Raw genomic sequence first — 22108 nt, 5'->3', positions numbered from 1 at the left:
TTCATTGCAGCTTGCAAATAATAAGAAAATATTTTTTAATTGCTGTATTTATAGGCAATGTTATCACATATTTTTAATAATCACAAATGGGGCATGGTAAATAAGCAACTATTGTATTTAATTAAAAAATATTATGATATCAAGAAACTGTATCTAATTAACAATTGAATTAACATAATAAGTTAATATGTTAGCAATAAAACTAATTCAATATTTTTTAATGTTCTAGTGCGTATATGAATTAAAAACTTAATGATAGCTTAAATTGTGTGTCACAAAAACAAAATATCTATATTCCTCGTTAAATCTCTATATTATTGATATTATCTTATTTATATTAGTTATGTAGATTCCATATCATAATGATATGTATAGCAAAACAGTACCATTCTGACCAAATCTTAGATTTATTTATACATACAAATAATTTAATTTAATCAACTTTTTACATTTAATATAGAAATCAGGTATGTGACATAAGTTATATTACCATCTTATATTTGGTTGATAGTAGAAATACACTTTTTTCTACATAAATTAAATTGAGTTATATTTCTTGGATGTGTATACACTGTATACATAATACACAAATTATATAAACGCTTTTAATGATCTTACATGTCTATTATAATACCAAATAAACCAAAATAATTTATATTCAGCTCTTAATCGAACCAATTAAGTTTCGATGAATTGTTCACAATGATTGACATAATCGTAATTCGATAAAAGCTTCCTTTATGCTGGCGCCAGTATAATAACTCATAGAACGCTGCTTTGATATCGTTCTACTGTATTTTTCGTTTGAGCTCTCTAGTAAGTATATCTTCAAAACAAATTAGTCCAATATACAACACAAGGTTATTTTGTTAACAAATGTATCCGTTACAATATATATATTTTTTACTGTTTTATAGCTATGTTTTTTTAGGCATGAAAAATATATTTTATATTCTAAAGTATAACATTATTATGTACATGTACATATATAATATTATTTTATATTAAAAAAAAATATTTCTCAAATTATTATAAATAATATATTGTAATAAACAATATTAAATTTAATTAAAGTTATAGAAAGATTGAATACTCTTTCTTGTTTGCTAGTCGATAATGCTTAATTAACTTAAACTTTTCTTTTCTCACACAAAGCAAAGTAAAAAGGGTAATAAAGTAATAAATAAAATGTTATTAGATATTACTCGATTTATCCAAAGTCAAGCGATGTTGCAATTTTAATTAATTTCACGCATTATGGCTTTAAATTTGTATAATACATACTTAAATATTTTTTTTATTACTAGTTAAAAATATTTCTCTAAAATATTAACAAAGACAATTCTCATTAGTTCAAAACGCTAAGATATTTAAGACAATCAAATATCTACAACAACGGAAATTTATGTTTATTTAAAAGTGTCATTCGTCTCATGTTACTATTTATCTATATCTATTTTACTATTTATTTAACTGACAAATAGTAAAAACCATTAAAAATTAGAAATTCAATGCAGATGTTCTAGATTGGTCAACAAACAACAATTTTTACACCTAATTTATACATAAGATATTAAATTTTATGCGATATAACATGTGCGATTTCCCACTACATGGTCCTTTTATATTTACACACAGACGGTCCCTTGTCTATACATTTTATGTTGAAACTATTATGCTCTTTGTGTAGATTTAATCAAGCGACTTGGTCAAATATAAAATGGTGTTTATTCGCATCGTAAAACCTTTACATGCGTTTGGTATTTCTTAAAGGCAATCGAAAAATCTTAAACGCGCAAATTTCTACAAAAAAATATATTAAGCACGTAATAATCCTTTGCTTTATTCGCATTGTATGTGATTCCAGTGTTGTGATATTTTTTTATTTGTATTGATATGACTATTATATAGTTAGTGTATAGCGTCCTTTCAATATTAATTCTCAACCAATTACTTTACAGTAGACCACAACAATAAAGCAAAAGTAGTATGGATTTTGATCTTAAATTCCTTCTACTAAAGGTCGCTAACTATACTTCGCTATGGAAGATAATAAACATGAATCAATTTCAACAATTTTTAAAACTGATCTCATAGATTTCTGCATATTAAAATGATAATAACTTAATATAATAAAGCGAGATCATGCTCTGATCTTTTAATAAATCATTCTCCAATAATTGTTAAAATATACGGTATAGTCACAAATAAAATCAACAGGAAACCACAACACCTTCTTTAATTAGTTGTTTAAGGTTTTTGACTCAGAGTGGAATCTAGTTTTATTACATTTTATTGACATATGTTGCGACAGACAATAAATGGTCAGATGTTTTCTCCGAGCGGTGGTGGAGAAGCTGGTGAAAGGATGATGTCAGTGGATCTTCAGAGATCTGATTGGTGTGGCAGCGACAGTATATTCTCCGAGCAGTGGTGGAGAAGCTGGTGGCGGGATGTGTGAGTCCATGATCGTATGTTGTCAGCGGGCGGCGGGCGTCTGCTAGTCTGCTAATTCTATTATAATGCAGATTATTACAAAACTACGTTTTTACTCAATAATAAAAAGCCTTTCCTTCTTTTTAATTATTTTATGCCTTTTGTGAAAACATATACATTTGCCTAAAATCAGATTTGATTGATGAGCAATTTGTTTTTTATTGTACATTTTTCGCTACGCTAAAATCAAACAGCATTATTTGTTTCATTATTATAAGAACTATATATTATAGGAATGTGCTACATGTCTCTATATTAAATATATGTATCTTCTATTACATACATTTCCTTGATTTATTGGAATTATATTTTGTCCACGAACAGTCGTATGGTGTATTATGTAATTCGTGCATGCTATAAAACGCCGACGCTCGGCATCTATGATATGTAACATAATGATATTGCTTAATATGTATGAGAATTGCTCCGCGAGCCGTTACTATTACTCCCGCAGAAAATGTTCCACCCAAAGAGAAAAGAATTCTTACGGCCTCCGAAGAAATAATGGTCCACCCACCTAAAGCAATGGTATTTGGGTTCGAACATTTCCAACTGAACTATTTTTTAAATTTTTGCCCAAAACCGTCCACCCAACGAACGACGGATCTTGTTGGCCATTACAAATTGCTCGGTGAGTTTTCCGACGCAATAAATATCCTTGAATACTAATTACATTCCACTTGAGCTTTTTTTCGGCCACTTGAACGTCCGAATACAAATGAGGACATTTTTTCGCGCAATTTCACACGAAAACACGTAGCTAATATCAAAAGTGGTGATCGGGCTGAATGTGTTGATTAAAAAAATATATAATATGTGAAAGCATAGGGAATAGTTTGATACTATATTTTTAATAATATGTGGGTTCTTATTGATTATTTATATTATCCTGTGAGCTCATAATAATAACACATATTGCTTTTATCGAAAGCGTATTTTATATTTCTAATATACACACGGGAGTACTACTATAGAGACACAAATAAAACGTTCTGGTTTACTGTAGCTTAGTTTACTAATAGAAAGCATAACCTCTAACTTTTAAGATATCAAAATCGTTCGAAATTAATAAGAAATTTTGATCTTAACAAATTAGAGAATATGTAAATTATTACTCATTTATCGTTGATAAATGTTATAACAATTTATTTAAGGCCCTGCGAGATTTGCTTAATTGATCTTGGAAGAATTCTTCACAAAATGATCTTACCATTTCGTTTAATGGGAACGCATTAAAAATGCTGGGGTTTTTAATACAAAATGCCAAGCATTTATAAAGTGTATTTTGTATTTCTACGAAAAAATTGTGCATAGCATATTTTAAAAAATAACAAAGCGAATAAGAAATCGGTTGAAATTCATTCAATAAAAATGTCCGATAAGAATCCTACAATTACGATTAGCTAACGCCTGATTAGTTTATTACTACATTAAATACCTATAGTTTATCACCTGGACCAAACCTAAATGTATTAACCACATTTTGAAACTTCGCTCTAAAAAGCTGATATTTATTCGAAAAAGCGCATCTACAGCATAATAAAAATCCTAATCCGGAAAAAATTAATCAGATATAAGCACAAAATGTCAAAGCACATATTGCTTTGAGACTGAGACTGAAAGATATACAAGATATTTTTAAATAAACACTTGATTCGTTGTTTTTTTCGTATCGTTAATTTGTAATTTACTTTCAAAAGGTTTTTTAGCTCTTCCCCCTTAAGTTATAACCAGAAACGAATTATTTTATATTTAATTATTTTTGTTGTATTGTAGCTAATAATAAAATTGTATATAAAATATATTTAATAATATTTTTGTAAAATCTATTATACTATTGAATTAAACGTTTTATATAAATAAAATATATTTGTATCTGTATATAGAAATTTTCCGTCTGAATATTTAGGTAGGTATATGTTTAAAGCAATAAGATTTGATTTAATGAGTTTCTGCAAAAATATATTATATATTTATATTTATGTTATTTAAGTCACAATATTAAAACGGACGGCTACTCTGTCTTTATTTAGGCCCTAGGGATCAAATTTTTAATTGGTTGCGATTATTATATCTAAAACGAGTACTTAAGATCACGCTTTAATAACATGGAAAAAATATTTGATGTTGTACATGTTACCTATGTACATATTGGACGACCCTAAAAATGTCAGATTTTATCGATTTAAATTTGGTCAATTCAATATAGCCGATTTATCGATTATATTAAATAGACCTAATTTAAAATATTTATTTATATTGCCATATACGATCTTATATTCAACATGATACTGCTACAACCATATCAGTCAATGATTGAAAAAATGTCCAGCTGTCGATAATAATATATCAAAGTGTTCTCAAAAATTAGGCAAGTATAAATAATTTGAAGAAATATTGTGTTTGCTTATCTATCACGTTCTTTTGAACTAAGGAACGTGTTTAAATTCTCAAGCTAAGAATAAAACAACTAGCCAAGAGTTTAGTTGAAAAAAAACATACGTATATAGCGAAAAATAGAAAACAACAACACAACATTATATTATAATTGTATTTAATATTATTTAAATTATTATTTAATAAAAAAAAGGTATACCATCTAGTGTGCTATTTATTCGCCACATGTATATATTATTCTTCACAGTTAAAAAAAATTATCGCTTAAGCTATTAACTATCAATCCTTTAAATAATACAAGCAGGTCTGTTGTAAGGGTTTTTCTCGCACGTTTACCTTGCGATATTTACGCAAAGTTAGTTCGTAAAGGTCAGCTCTACGGTCGTAAAAGGCAAAGAAGTAGTCAAAGTTGGACGTAATGAGTTTCCGATCCGGCCAACATGAAAACATTTATACCGGGAAAAAGTACAAGCCGAAACCTTTCATTGCCAGGACTCGCGTTTAGCAAGTGATCTCTTCGTTTTACTGCCAAGTCGTTCGCCTCGGTACGAGTGCTGTTCTCCATCAGCTCGGGTCATAAAGTATTCCAGGATTCCGATGCGTTCCTTCGCAATGAGTATTTACTCGGAGGGATAAATATCCCTAATGCCGTATCCACACCCTAACAATGCCCATCTCGTTTGTCATTAGATCAAGGACGAATTTTTGGCCGGATTTTATTATAGACTTTTCTTTCTATGCAGTAATGTTTAGTGAGACACCTTTTAATCAAAGCTGCATAATGATTCAACTAATAAAGGTATAAATTTGTAAATATAATAAACAGCAATATATAAAGCTATAATCAATTGTTGCAGATGATTCAAGATAGCAGACGTTACAAATTTAGTAATTAAACATGATCATTTTTTTGTGATCAAACCTATCTAGGATCAATAATATAAAGTATACTTTCGTCTTTGTACTATATTTATTATGACTAATGATTGTAGAATATTCAACTTCGCTCAGAGATAAATTAAACGGTACGAGAGAAATTGCTGGATACAAAATTCTTTTGAAACACACACACAATGGGGTGACCCTATAAATTATGAATGCAGTGGCTTTGTAGGCTACGGTTGATACGCTGATAATAAACATTTTACGAGGGACACGTTGGACCTCAAAATGGCTTTTGTCGGTTTTCCAGCTTTCGAATTAAAACTACAGATGCGTTTATTGTTAGCAATTTCGAAATACACATTGAGAATTATTATTCGCAGTACCCGCAACTAAAAATTTAATATAAGCTTATTATTTTCAAGCTAAAGGCGGAAATATTATTAATATTCACTTGATATAGCGCAAGACGTAACGAACAATCTTCTTATTAAGCTACTCGAGATGTATGGGATGTTATTACACTGAATAGTAATTGTTGATTTAACTCGGAGATATCACCACGTAAGTGTTTGCGTATGATATATTACACAAATATGTTTCAATTACACTAAAGTTGAATAGTTAATGCTGACTACTGCAAATTGTAGTCCAACTATTCTTGCTATGTATATTTTCCAGAGATAACTTGCATCTTATTTACTCAAAAAAATAATGTAACATAAAAACACAAAAGTCATATCTATATTACTATCGTAGAAAAATACTTGCTTAGTTATTATTTATATATTTATATGCGCAAAATATATGTACAAATAATCTGCGATTAAAATACTATTGTAAAAAATTTTACTGACCTTCTATTTCGATTAAAATTATTTTTTCCTTAATCATATTTTGTAAATTATGGTAATTGCTGTGTTCTTGTCTGCGACACACTTAAGTAAACTTATTTTAATCGATAAAACAATTTTCTGTTACGTAATATTTTTTTATAAAAATATTACCAAACAAGGCAGAAACTTATTATCGTGACAACAGCGAGACATTCTCGTAATTTCTCAATACCCACGCAATCGCGTCATAATTCAATAGTACTTTTATTCTCAATCTTCAACGTGTAGCGTTTGCTATCACTTGAAATGTTCGTCATTATCATACTCTATCATTTTAATAACGCACGCCCATACTATATGCGCCGACGCTGCAATATATGCACAACTGCTACACTGGTTCCACCCCCCATGGAGAGGCGTATTTAAAAATACCTCTTCGAAAATATTAGTACTTTTGTTATTTTATTCTTCAGCGTTCAACGTTTCATGTTTTAAAATTTTTAAGTAAATAAAATCTTTAATCTTCTATCACTTTTTGTGCAGCATGAAATTTAAATACCCGGTTGTATCCGTCACCTTTCATTGTACGACGTGTAATATTATGTTTAGATAATTGAATAAAAATAAATTTAATGAAGTATAGATGGTAATGAACAGTGCAGATGCACTTATTTGCTTTTTTTTGCAATCTGTCTTTCCATCCCAACATTAAAAAAAATTAGTATCATTAAATCTTACGTGAGTGAATCGCTCATTAGAGATTTATTAGGATAACTATTGTTCTCTTTAATATTTCAGTTGATATCTCTGTAATCAATTTATTAGCAAATTTGTTGATATGTTTTTCTAGTCTTACCCTATATTTCCTATCTTGCATTTTCCACTTTTCCTTAACAATTTTTAACGTTAACTCTTTCGTTGCTTTATCTATTTTAATTTTAATGTTTGGTTTCTTTGTTAGATCTCCAGATTTTTTCTGCAATTTTATGTTTAGCTTTTTTTACTTTTATTAAAGGTGTTGAACCACGGTCTGAGTTTTGTATGACATTCATAATGTGAGCAACGCTTGATATTTTTTTAAGGGAAACCAGCTGGTTTATAAACTAGCAGTTATTCTTTGACATGGTCTTGTCGCATAAGATTCAGATTTTATAGGACATTGAATAGTTTTACTTTTTATGATCATTAGTTAATAAAAATTAAGATTTTTTATACAAATTAACTTAATGTTTAAATTTATGTACAGTGGGACCTCACTTAACAAACACTTCCCATAACGAAAAATTCGCATAACGAGGCAAACAAACTGTTAAAAAATGACTCGCTTAACGAGAGTTGTTTCCCATTACGAAAGAGGAGAATACCGAGAAGATCCGGATTATGACTAAACCATTATGTAATAAGGCCTGTTAGCATTAAATATTTAGCTGTCATCCGTTAACTTGCTGTCAAACTAGGCATTATCGTATTTTACATTTATTCATATGGGAAACTTTGTTTCGCTTAACGAGTGTTTCGCGTTATGAGTGAGATTCTGAAACAAATTATGATCCTTAAGCAAGGTTCCACTGTATATATCTACCACTATATACAAATAATCTAACAAATTTCTCCTGCTCATATTAATCATATGATCAGAATTTTTGTTCTCATCTGTCTCTATTGATAAGTACATATAGCCTACACACTAATGGGAAAAATGTCATTTACTTTCTGTTTCCATCTGACCTCATCTGTCATTGGTTGATAAGGATACGGGATCTATGTACTCTTATCTACCTTTTGGTTATCATAGCAGCGGGCCAAAATCACGTAGTAAGAGATAGCTCCCCTGTCTTCACCTAAACCTATTTATCCATAGATAGAGTCAAACTATCTGCCTCAAATAATATTTTTTTAATTTTCCTAAAAAATCAAAATGATAAGCTATATAATAAATATTAACAAAATATTAAATTTCGCATCAAAGTTTCGTTATGGTATTAAACAAAAATAACATATGTATGTAAATGTCAACTGAATATTGCTAATTTTTATTCTTACTACTTAATATTTATATATTTATAAATATATACATATATGTATCAGTTTTTGTGTCAACTATTACAATTGGTCTAAAAGATATTCCATCTTTTTGAACTCTGGGTAATCCAAAATCCGAGGTATTATTTTATCTTTTATTTCTCTAGAAAGGTTTGCTTTATCTATAATTTTTTGTTTGAGCTTCTTGATAGGTCGTCGGGTCATTTCCCGTTTTTTTTATGGACTCTATCATTTAGGATAATCGGTGGCTGCATCGCTTTACAACAGAGCAGAAAAACTGACAGATGCAGAGAATAGAATACAAGAGCTCAGAATTGTTGATAAAGTCCTTGACGCTAATGAATACAAAAGGAGAGAAAGTAAAAATACAAAAAAAATATACATATAAATTCATCGGACATGCATGCATTACGTATGTTAGTATAGCCTCTCAAAAAAATGGAAGGATCCTGGATAGAGAAAAAATCAGAACTATTTTCCATTCAAATTGAAAAATTGATTCTTTCCTACCGAATGGAAGAGACTCAATTCTAAATGACTCCTAAGTAGAGTTTCCAATTCGAGTAATCGAGTACTCGATACTCGAGTATTTTTGTCTATTTTTCAAGTACTTGATAATCGAGTATTTTGAAAATTACTCGATTAATACTCGAAATTAAAAAAATTTGAAATATTTCAGAAACAAAAATAACTTTAACTCGGTCCGGTAAAGGTTAACGTCTTGCTTTTATTTGGCGTTTATGCCCGAAGTCCCGAGTTAGAGCGGTTACTATCAGGTATAATTTTTTCATAGTTCCATAGTTGCATAGTTCCGGTCGTCGGCTATGTTAGTGGGTACGACGGAGAAATTTCTTTTGTGTTTTCTGTTCGACAGTCCCGACTTATCTAATTTATGGCAATGAACAATATGAAATATCAACAAAATAAATTTTTAGGTTTTATGACAGTTTTATGCAGTTGTAGCGTAAAGTGTTGTAAATTGTTTATACTGATCCCTCAGCTTAAAATATAAACAAAACAATTGTGTGTTTTAAAGGCATTTAAAGTAAAGTCAGTTCTTTGCGAACTGTTTAGCTCTAGAGGGAAAGGGATTCACCCAAATACATCTTCGAAGGATATAGATTTAAATTCTTCGCATTAATCAGAAGGAGTAGAATATTGTATATTGTTAAGAAAAAAAATCTATTCAAGAAGAATTACAAAATGCTATTTTGTCAATAGTCGAAAGAAATAAGAAAAAAGCAGAGAAGGGAATGAAAGAAGAGAACATAAAAAGAGAGTTCAAAAAATTTTATATCTATAAAAAGCTAACAGATATAAATTAGAAGCCTTATCCAACTCGTTAATGACAATAAGACCAACATCAACAGCATCGGAAAGGGTTTTTTCCATAACGGGAATAATAAAACCAAAGATTAGCAGTAATATTAAATTCGAGACACTTTTTGCATTATTGTTTTTAAAAAGTATGTTCGTGAAGTTAAAATAATTGTAAAAATTAACATACTAAGTATTTTATTTATTTATTTATATGTGCACGAATTTGAATAATAGCTATTTTGGTACATTTGGTAAATACTCGAAAGTACTAGAGTACTCGAGTATTTTTAAATTTTAATATTCGATACTCGAGTAGTTGATGGTTCGAGTAATTGGAGACTCTACTCCTAAGGCATTTATCAAATATTTAGTGCAGATTGTGATAAATCTTATATAACCTCAAAACACATAAAAGCAGTAAAAATAGCTAGCTGAACATGCGTTTAATGATGATCACATAATTAACTTATTTTCCATTAGGACTTACGAAGACAAAGATAAAAAAATCCTTTTGTTCAGACGAAACGGAAAGCAGTTGAGATATAAATCAACGAAGCATATTTCTTGAACAAAAGAAACGACGGAAAAGTGATTCCGAGATCTTTGCTTCCAATTCTGAACAATGTGAAACCGGTAAAAAAAAAACACAAATTTACACTATTTTTAACACAATTATATACAATGCAAATATTAAAAACAATAAATTTAAAAAATAAAATATTGATAAATAAAAAAACCACCGGTGAACCCCCACATGTCCAGGTCGAGGATGAGAGCGGTAGTTTGTCTCCGAGGATGAAGAGTGACAGACTCTTCGAAACGTCAGACACTCGTATAAAAGTAAGATCACGATGGCATCCGTAGCCAATATTGAACATAAATATATAACTCGAGATAAATATTTAAAATCTAATATATATATATATATATATATATATATATATATATATATATATATATATATATATATATATATATATATATATATATATATATATATATATATATATATATGTATATTATTAATATATGTATGTATATATATATACATATATTCTTATGAGTATGTTTGTACAATACATAGTTCTACGCAAAATATAAACGGACCCAAAAATTCCGGACATTACGGACACTGCGCATTTATGATCGTAAAAAAAGTAACGTGTATTTTATGGTTTTAGCTTATCTTTACACGCATTTATCGTAAGTTACAGTTTATAGTTTCTGTTTAGCTATATATGTATATATATTAAACAAATATAAATGATATCATAACATATATATTTTATTTGTTTCATTTAATAATATATTAAAGTGACATCACAAAATTAGCATCTGTCTGAATTGTAATATGACGACTATTCATCAAACATAATATTTAGAAATTAAATTAGACACGGCTTTTAATGTTTTACAAAAACAATTTAAAACGTTTTTTAAGAAATATAAGAAAGCGTGATTGGACCTTTCTAAAAAAATATAATTTTTGCCTTATCGCGTGTTTCTAAGTGATCTACAAAGCACTTCCGTTTATTATTTTTCTTGAAAACTTCGGCTTGTCAGGCTGGCATTGAAGGCTTCATAGTGAACGACATCATAAAAGACTACAATTTTGCAAATTTCTAGTCTTTCACCAGCCGCCCCCATCGAAGACTAATTTAAGGCATTGTTCGTATGCATCATAAAATTCACATGTCGTCTTGAAGATTTACAGTTATGCAAAATATCATGCTTTATCTCTTTCTACGGCGCCAATTGTGCTTCGAGTAGCGACAATAACTCTTCAATGAACAACGATATTGTTGAATATTTACCTAGTGAATACAATTACTCGACAAATTTAGATCCAAGTGATAGTGAATATAAATTTGTCTTCTGCGCTGATCTCGCGACTATCGAAGATGCCAACCGGTGGATTTTGCTATTTTCCGATAATACCAAATTGAGCTGGGTGGTAAAACTAAATAAAACATATTTAAAATATGTGTGCAGGTATGTACTAAAAATATTGTAATATTACACATCTCAAAATGACGAGCCATATAAAAGCATCCCATTGAACCTATTGTTCTCGAAAAGTTTGCCGCACTGCTTTCATATGACTCACCTTTAAATTTGTTCATTTTAATACCTAATTGTTTTTTTCAGAAAATAATATTTATGTCAGCATAGCTTGTGGAATAATATAAAGACTTCCTGAAAAAATAAAAATACAGATTGTAAGGCGAGTTGTACTATTTATATAATACTATCAACCTACTGCTATGTAAAGGTTAGTATTTGTTTAATATAAATTTTATGATAAATGCATTTTATATAAATCATAATATATTAGTATGGAATGCCAGCCACAATAATTATTCAAAGCTACTACAATCACTTAACAGAATCAGCAGTATTACTTTTTTATTTAAAACTTTCAGATATTTTGATGATGGATTAGTTACGTGATACTTATTGTATGTATTTTATACAAAGTAATAATAAAATTTGTATTTATTAATTAAATATTTATGATGATAAATTGTTTTGAAGGTATACGATTAACTAATTTGTTCCATGTTGATATCAAGCATGCTGATCTTCTAACTGAACGTTAATTCTCAATCGTAGATATTTACAAAGATTAAGCTACCAACGTATATTATACGTTATGTGCATATGTATGGCTCAATAAACCACACAATGAATCAGCATATGATTCGAATCAGCATATTAAGCGAGCGATTGAATAATTCGTACTTCCTTGTAATCAAGCATAGCTGTGAATGCATATATGCATGAACTCCTTTGGTAGCATTTATCCTCGGTTTGATGACTAAATCGCAAAGGTGGGCGTTTGCTATTAAGTCCCTACAAGGAACCCACACCTGTGGGCTTATTCTAAAAATAAAAAATTCCGTCAGGATTTCTCTTTAATATGGGGGTTCTTCGAAAAGTTAACGAAACAATTGTTAGTTACAAACTACTATTTTAACTGGTAACAAAGCAAATACATGTTTCGAAAAACCGACTTGAAAATTCGTTAAGTATTTCAGATTTGGATGAAAATAACCTCTTGGGTTTATTAGAGAAATTTTAGAGCCAGCGCAAAATTAAAAGTACTTCCTCTATAATGAAAATATATTTAAAGTTTTTTTATAATAAAATGGTTATTTATATTTATTTTTAATTATTAATAATATTTCTTACACCTCAAACTTTAAAGTCTAAATCAGAAATATTTTGCATTTCAGGTATACATCTATGTTAAAGTTAAGCCTATGTAAGTATACTTAAATAGTCTTAACACTCTTAATAAGTTTTAAGTATAATATATCAAAACAAACATTTTTGTTCTGGTCTCCACGCTTATAATTCTTATTTTTCCTGCTTTTTAATATTTTTTTTACAAACAATACTAGCTTATATGATTTAAAAGCGTTTTACCATTTATTTGAATATGTTTACATTTTGCAAGATCTATTTTACATTTAATCTAAGCGACAGTTCTTTCAAACGAATATATTGTGTGTAAATCGTAGACCAGACGCATAATACATTTGAATTCGAATATCGAACCAAAAAGGTGTTTTTTTCTCAGATTTTATTCTTTAGTCACATCGAGAAAGATCTGACGGATGTCTAGGCGCAAAGGAAAACCCTCTATGTCTAGTATATTGTGCTCAGTCGACAAATCGCAAAAGCGCGAACGAATTTATTAAACGTCGTCGTATAAAACGTCGAGCTTTGGGGTCTTGCAAAATTGACTCGTCGGAAAAATTTCATCAAGACACATACACACTCACTTGACCCAGTGCGGTGGATTTATATTTTTTTCTTGCCAATGGCGCGGAACGGTGGCAGCAAGTCGAACGGAAATTGTGTGAAGAAAATATGAATGCGATTCAACAGATAAAAGGGTTTGGATAATAAGGAGAAAAGTTCCCACGGAAGAATCGCACGACTGTACGCCATTGTGCACAAATCTCCGCCCCGGATTCACTCATTTCGCCGAATCAGAAATTTCCGATTCAAAATTATATTTGGTGAGGGGTGTTTGATAAGTACTTTCCTAGCAGAATTATTTTAACCCTGTATTCTTCTCGTTCGTGATGCTCATGTCTGAGCGTAGTGGTACTTTATTGTGTATTGGATCACGTTCACCATAAGTTTTTATTCTTCTTGATCTTAAGCTATGTTGAGTGCTGCATATAAGAAAATTCTTGCCTTTTTATTAATCTGGTTGATTTATCTATTCCATTACAACTATTCACTAATATTTATTAACTACTTAATAAATATTGTAGTGCTTATTATGTCTCGCAGTCAACAGGATCTGTAATCTTTAACGCCAACACTAAATCTTAATAAGTCTATGATGTGTCTTTTTTTGTAAATGTAAAGCGAAAATAAATGCTAATTTCTTAAATGAGATCCTTTGAAACCATCCTTACATGATTTATTTTGCTCCATAGAAAAACAGGCCAAGGCCAAAAACTAAAAAGACGCATTAGCGGTTAATCATGCTATTTTTATTCGACAAGGAATTGAAAGCAAAAAAAGCTCAGAAAAGAATGTCTGCAAAATTTATGAAGTAGATATGAATTCAAGAATGCCATAAATGTTAAAAAAAATTAAAAATAGTGGTTTGATGTTGAATGACAACCTTATACCAGGAAGACCTCTAAATTAGATGATAAAGTTTTGTAGTCGTTAATCCGATCCTTAAATAATTACTGCTAAAACCTAGCTGTCCCCGATAAGTTGTAAAAGATCGTCTTAAATGACTTATTAAGATACTTAAGTTCCGCACAAACTTTTCCTGACAGCTATCGAAAAGCAAATAACTATATGTAAATGACAATCGTCTTTATTGTCCAGACATGAAACAGAATCATGGTGATGAGAAAGAGGATTTATATAACAATCAGAAAAAATCAGTGGCTTTCTACAAAGTACCAGCTTCTACCCTTCGACCTTCATAACTCTAAAAAACATATTCTTTATTTTATCTTGGCGAAATGTAATAAGAGAGATTCATTACGAGTTACTTAATCTTAGACGGGATTTTACAGCAGATGAAAGGCTTGAGAACCTTAAAATAGCTTTGTATTTTATATCATTGGTTACGAAGTCACACTAGGTGTGTGACTCCGTAACCAATGAGACAAACGTGAAATCTAGTTAGTCTTATTATATTACTTTAAATTAACATATGTTGCGACATACGATAAATGGCGAGATGTTTTTTTCCGAGCGGTGGTGGAGAAGCTGGCGGAAGGATGATGTCAGTGGACGATCCTCAGAGTTCTGATTAGTGTGACAGCGACAGTATTTTCTCCGAGTAGTGGTGGAGAAGCTGGCGGCGAGATGTGTGAGCCAATGATTATATGTTGTCTGCCGGTGGCGGGTATCTGCTGGTCTATTTGAGTCTCTACCAGAGTCTTCGAGTGGCTGCTGGTATCTGCCATCCCCTCATCAAAGTTCAGGCTTAAGTATCTATTGATGCAAAGCTTGCTGACCAATTGCAATTATGCAGCGATCATTTATCCAGTCGCCTTAGTTGCTTCTTAGAACAGCGAAATATGAATACGCCTTTAGAAGGCGACGTTTTTAGAAACGGGAATTTTGTAGATCTAATGGTTTATTATATCGATGACCGTTTTGCAACAAAGATATGTTATATAATATTTACAGTAAAAAAACACTTCTGTTATTTATGGGATTTTTTCTAGTCGTAACAAGGGCTTTTGTGTGTAGTCCTTCCTGTACGCTATTGTCTTGTTTCCTTGTTGATGGATAATCATTTTGGTCACAGTAAATTAACGCAAGTTTTGAGACAAAGACGCTTTGAAATGTAGTCATCTGTGTAGGGTCGTGACACTAGATTTAATTAATCCAATTAAAAACATCACTTACAAAACCTTTTGTAAATTTCTAATATTATTATATTGTTTTGAATTATTTTTAAACCCAATATTCTAATTTTAGTTTTCTATATATATAGATAAATTATAAATTATATGGATTTTTAGATTTATATATAATATGTTGAGTTCTCTTTCACTAATTTAAGCTCAAGAGCATTCCGAAAAAATATTTTACATTTCTTATCTCATCTAGAACTTTATAGCTTGTCGCATTTTATTCAGCAATTCAACTGTGCGCCTTTTATAATTTATGATAGTCATAATTTTAAAAACTTGTAAATTTATTTATTTAAATATGTTCTAAATGAAACCGGTTTATTCAGTAGATATTTTCCAATCAAGATAATATTTAAAGTCGCTTTTTATTTACGTCAAGAAATGTTTTCTATAGCTGGTTTTGTAAAGTAAAATCTGGGGTTTGAAAAAAAATATACATTATTTGCTTATCCGTTAAGATGTTGTATGTATTTTATTAAAAAAAATCAAAGATTAAAATTGTTTTAAGACTACATATCTAATATAAAGTAAAGAGTGAAATTGTTTAATAAATTTAAAATTTAGATATTTTATGGAGTAAGTATAATATTATAGGAAATACTGTAGAAAAATAAGATCAATATATTGTTGTTGGTTTTATATATAAAAGTGATATTGTAAATGCAGTAAAAAAGTATTAAACTTATATACTTGCATAAGTTTTAAAATAAATTGTTGAATTATGAATTAAATATAATATCTTATATGGTTAATTGAAAGAATTATTTACAATTTTTTTTTTATTTAGGAATATTTTACTAGCTTTATTTATTAGTAAACGAAATATTTAATATTTGTTTTTAGAAAGTGATACTGAAGCTTTAAAAAGTCGATGGCGTTTGAAGGGTTAAATAAAGGGTCCTACTACTTAAAATCGTGAAATACAACATATTCAAAAAGTCGTGTACATCTAGTTATTTTATGCAAAAAGTAATAAAGCAGATTATCTGAAAATATGAAAAAAATCCACCAGATGTTTCTTTATTGATTAAGAAAGAAGCTTGGAACGTAATATCTCAAAAATAATCAATGCATAAGTAACACGCCCAAGTGAGTTTTTTTAAGAAGAAGAAATTTTATTTAGGAAAATATCAGTACCATCTGGTGATTATAATTAATTACTAATTAGTTCAACCCAAAACGAGACGCTATATAAACTGGTTTGTATTATACTTTTGAATTATTATACAATAAGTATTAGCATATTATTTGTGAGTCGTCGATAAAAAATCATAAATATAGTTAAACAAATATGACAAACACAACCGTAAATAAAATATTTTGTAAAATACAAAATATTTTATTTATTGCAAAGTAGCAACATTTACATATTCCACATTTATAATGCCACTATAAAACTTAACGAACTATAAAATAGTTTACATTACAAAATTGTTTTTCAAATATATTCTCTAACTTTCTAAAGAACTTGCTATAAATATACAAACACTTGGGTTTTGCACATTCATTGCTTATACGCACTTTTCTTTGAAGACTTTTCTAAGAGGAAAAAACATCTACAAGAGAGGAAACTGTTTTTGTACTATCTATAGGCGCCTTAATTTTTTCATGCGATCCCTATAATTGTCACTTTGTAGTGGGAAAAGTTAGCACTAGGATAAACTTCGTTTGAAATATTTTTTGTCCCCGCAACCGGTCCAAGGTTTACCCACGAAACAAAAACCATTTTCCGGCAATTATACGAAAATAAGCATTGTTCAATGACTTTCTAACTTCAGATACTACTTGTTTCGTGTTGAGATCAAATTACACTTTAACGACCAGCGCCTAGGCGTACACATACATACGTATACACAATTTGCTAGGAGAAATTTCCAACAAAACGCGATTCGAACCCAAAATCGATCCTAAGCCAAGTTCCGACGTTTCCACCCAAAACGTTAAATCACCACGTACCTGCTTAATTTGACCCTATAGTTCCTGGACTGGATTTATAATCCATAATACAATATATCAAAGAGATATAGTATATTAAATTTGATAATATTTATTATAAAATACTACTACATACATTAAATTTTATGTACTTATTTCACGTAAAGTTTTTAAAAATCTAACCCAAGAAAAAGTGAATAATTATAAACTTGTCCTTAGTGTTATTTTTAATAAAATAAGCATAAGTTGCTCAATCGTGCTGGTATATAAAAAAATTAATTTGCATATATATGTATATGTATATAATAAAATACGCGACAAAATTACAAATAATACAAATAGCATCTTGCTAATGACTGTATGACTGCAAATGACAGACGTATACTTGTGGTATTGGCATAGTCCACTAACTTTTAAGTCACACTATATATAATGTTAGATAGTTAGAGCATTACATATATGGGCGGTTGATGGTCCTGCACGCAATTCATACAAACCGTAAAGTGGCGTTTTGTGGAATCCAGACGTTCACGTTCACGGGACATTTGTCTAAGGGTAGTAACGTTAATGGTTATCTTGGAATCCTATCACGTAACTCATTACCGACATACATTCATTCAAACCTGTTGGAAGCAATGCTGATTTATATATTGTTCATTTCCTGAGAACAATTTGTACAGGCGCGCTCCAAAGTAACCCTTTTTGTTCACATAAGCAGCTCTCGCTGCGATTGGGCAAATGACCGTTCTCCGTCGGAGAAATAGTCTTTGTATTAACACGGATTCGAGGAAGAGGTCAAATAGAACGTTGTGCACAATAGTAGTTGCAGAGTACTTGCTGACCAAACGATCTGGGAATGTGTATTGAATTTGCATAAACACAATACCTTTTGTTATGCTTTAAACGTGTGCTCCAAGATGTTTCAGTAGTATTTGTGCCAATACGTGTTAAGCGCACTAAAAAGTACATATATACAATTTTATTTATTAAAATGTAACTTAATAATTTAAATATGGTACAATACTTATTAAGTGTTATTTGACTAACAACATGATTTTTATCCTGCTCATTTTCCAGTCACAAACCTCTGTCTTTCTTGTTAATATATAATTTATAACAAACACAATATTTTACTACAAATACAAGTGCTGTGAAATAAGCTTTATAATGTATAACTAAATTCTTCCTGAGATTTATATTGTTTTAAAAACTTAACATAATTAACGTTTTATTGTTATTAAAGTTATTGTTAACAACTTACCGCCCGGGGTTTTTTTGCCAAAATTTGCTTGGTGGCGTTGCGATTTCGCAGAATAATAGCAAAAATTATATTATTTAGTAAATTCCCTATAAGTTGTTAACCAATTGAGATATTTTATTGAAATTCAATATGTAGCTTCCTTATGATTGAGACATACCTTTTTAAAATCCATCTATTAGAGTATATGACGCACTCCAAATTCTGGAATTCCACACAGATAAAAAATGCATTTTATAATCAAAGGAATACAGTATGTTAAATATCTTCTGAACTATCGATCGAAAAGTATCATTAAAATTTCTCTACTCTCAGTGATAATTTTTGATTGTGATTATAATTAAAAAAAAATATTTTCAATTACCCCAAAATGGACGAAAGAAATGAAACTTTTTTGGAAAATATTTAAAACGCGTTGTGCAACGCTCTTAGTGATTGTGAATATAGTGATAATTGCGAAAGTGATTCTAATTCAAGTGTACGTAAACATAGACCGCGTCTGATGAATTGACTTTCATCCAGTGATGTGATAGTGATATTATCCCAGAAGTCTTGAGTGAATTTGATCCAACAAGAAATAATTAAGATTTCAAAGCTATTCCGGGGGTAAAAGTTTTTTTCAAATAGTGAAAGCATCGAAGAAGTGGCAAAATTATTTATTGACATTAATTTTTTTTAAATAACAGTTTCGGAAACAAATTTATATCATCAGCAAACATCTCATAAATACAAAAATACAGAAAAAACAGCACAATGGAACGACGTGACAGTAAATGAACTGAAAAAGTAGCTTAGCTTACTTATAATAATGCTTTAGGGACGGTGATGGTGACGGGTTGCAATTATACACAGATTCAGCCGCTGCAGTATTATTTTATTGATGATACGACTTGCTTGCACGTTTTACAAGTTCGGGGCGCGCGCACGGCGGCGCGCGTCCGAATCGCCTGAAGATTGCCAGTGTAGAGAATAAAACCGTCACGCCAGTGCTACTCAAGTGCTGACCATTTTTGGTCATAACAAATCTAAATCGGCCCTCATAATGCGTATAGTTCATAAGTTCAACAAATCCGATATTTGAAAAAATTATGTTAAGAAATAAATTTAGATAAATTTTGACTTTTTTTTGCATTTTTTTAAAAATGCATCAATTTCAAATAGTACAAATAGGCTGGCGAAAGTGAAACTAATTATAAATAACTCTTTAGGCAAATTCAATAATGTTTACAAGTCAAAGCAAAGCCTTTCCCTTGATAAGGGAATGATTCCGTGGTTAGGTAGATTTATTTTTCGGGTCTTTAAACAAATATGGAATGTTGAATAGAATAGTTTGCGAATCAGATACCGGTTATATTTGTAATTTAAAATTATACACCGGTAATGAAGAAAGATTGATAAGCACGGCGATGAAAGTACTAAACACTTATCTAGACAAGTGGCACCGTGTTTATGCTGACAATTTTTAAAGTAACGTTTTACTCGCAAAATACTTATTTTTTCGGAAAATAGAAATTCTGCTAGAAATTCAAAAATATAAAATTAAGGCTCCACAGATGAAACATAGCAAAAAAGGTAAAACGCTTATCCAAATTTGGAAAACAAATAAGAAAAGATATTTTAGAATGATATCTGCTTTTCATAATAGCCAGATGATTAACACGGAAAAAAAAAACAGATCGGCTAGCCTTACAATATGTAATGTATAATGAACTGTAATAAATATATGAAGTGTTGATTTTGACGATCAACACCTAGTTACATAATATTTCGAAAAACAATGGAATAAACAAAAAATGTTTTTTTTTTTATTTTATTGCGCATTGTTTTATTCGTTCAGTGTCTATAAAAATTTGCACCGTAACAGCAAAATAAATTCAAAGATTATATTTTGAATAAGCCTAAAGATCGATTCCGAACACATTTCACCAGTTTCTACAACATCTTCCCGTGCCCGTGCTGTCGATCCACCAGAAAGGCTTTCGGGTAAGCTGAAAAATCATCAGCTAATAAAGATAAAAAATAAGGAGAAATATGTGAGAAGAAAATGTCGTGTTAGTTCTGCACGTGGAATAAGGAAAGATACAGCGTACATATGCAGAAGTTGTGAAATTCGTCTTCATATTGACGAATGTTTTTAAACGTAGCAAAATATATTGAAATAGATAAAATAAAAAGTGAATAATAAAAATAAATATACATAGAGATATAGAGTGGCTTAAAAGTGTAATGATGAAAATATAAATAGCGATATAGTGTGGTTCATAAGTGTAATGATAAATGTGTCAGTGACAGTTGTAAGCAGAAAAAGGACGCCGAAAAATTTGGTGAGTGCAAATTATATTATATTAAAAACGGATATTTTTCTTATAAATCGTTTATACAAAAAAATATAGAAGCATTTAAACATATTTATTATTCATTTATAAATAACTGTTCTGCAACTATTGCAAATAATTTCAATTTACACAAAATATTAGGAATGAAAAATACATATTTATTTATTCATGATTTTATTTCTCAGAGATTCTTTTAAGAACAGTAAAATTTTTATTTTTAATTATTTTACTTATCAATTAAGCCTAAGGAAAAAAATTGCAACGCTCCTGGCGCTAAAATATATATACGTAATGCTCTCGTAGCCTTATCTGCGTCTTGTATAATTCAGTAGTCTCCAAAGAATATAATGTTAGACTCTTAATTTTGGACTTTGTGACTTGACTAGAGTTGTCGTGAAGTGGAAGGTAACTGCTTCTTCGGCCATATATGCCTCAGTCGACGCTCACCTTAGCTCCGCTTGGTGCAAGTTTGAGTGAACTATGGTGTGTTTTACGTAAGCATACTGTTTCCTCGATATTTTACATTTTGCAGGAAAAAAATACTATTATTTTTAATTTTGATTTTTAAGCGAAATTTCGATAAATAAAAAATGGAATAATGTACATACATATAGTATGTGTTGCATAAATTATGTGCTTATGTATGTGCTTATGTAAGAAATAAAATATTTTCTTCTGCTTTTCTTACTCTTTTAA

At 29.9% G+C, this 22108-nt stretch overlaps 1 protein-coding gene across 1 annotated transcript in view; it reads right to left on the bottom strand.

Annotated features, from left to right (window-relative positions):
- Nucleotides 1–22108, bottom strand: part of LOC148233860 (chitinase-3-like protein 2) — a 33979-nt gene that overhangs the window by 2605 nt on the left and 9266 nt on the right. The window lies entirely within an intron of this gene.

Source organism: Plectrocnemia conspersa, unplaced genomic scaffold (genome assembly GCF_051122295.1).
Source record: "Plectrocnemia conspersa isolate PC_06_02 unplaced genomic scaffold, ASM5112229v1 ptg000007l, whole genome shotgun sequence".
Classification (NCBI taxonomy): domain Eukaryota; kingdom Metazoa; phylum Arthropoda; class Insecta; order Trichoptera; family Polycentropodidae; genus Plectrocnemia; species Plectrocnemia conspersa.
The sequence above is the reverse complement of the archived record's forward strand: the minus strand, read 5'-3'. Positions and strand labels throughout refer to the sequence as shown.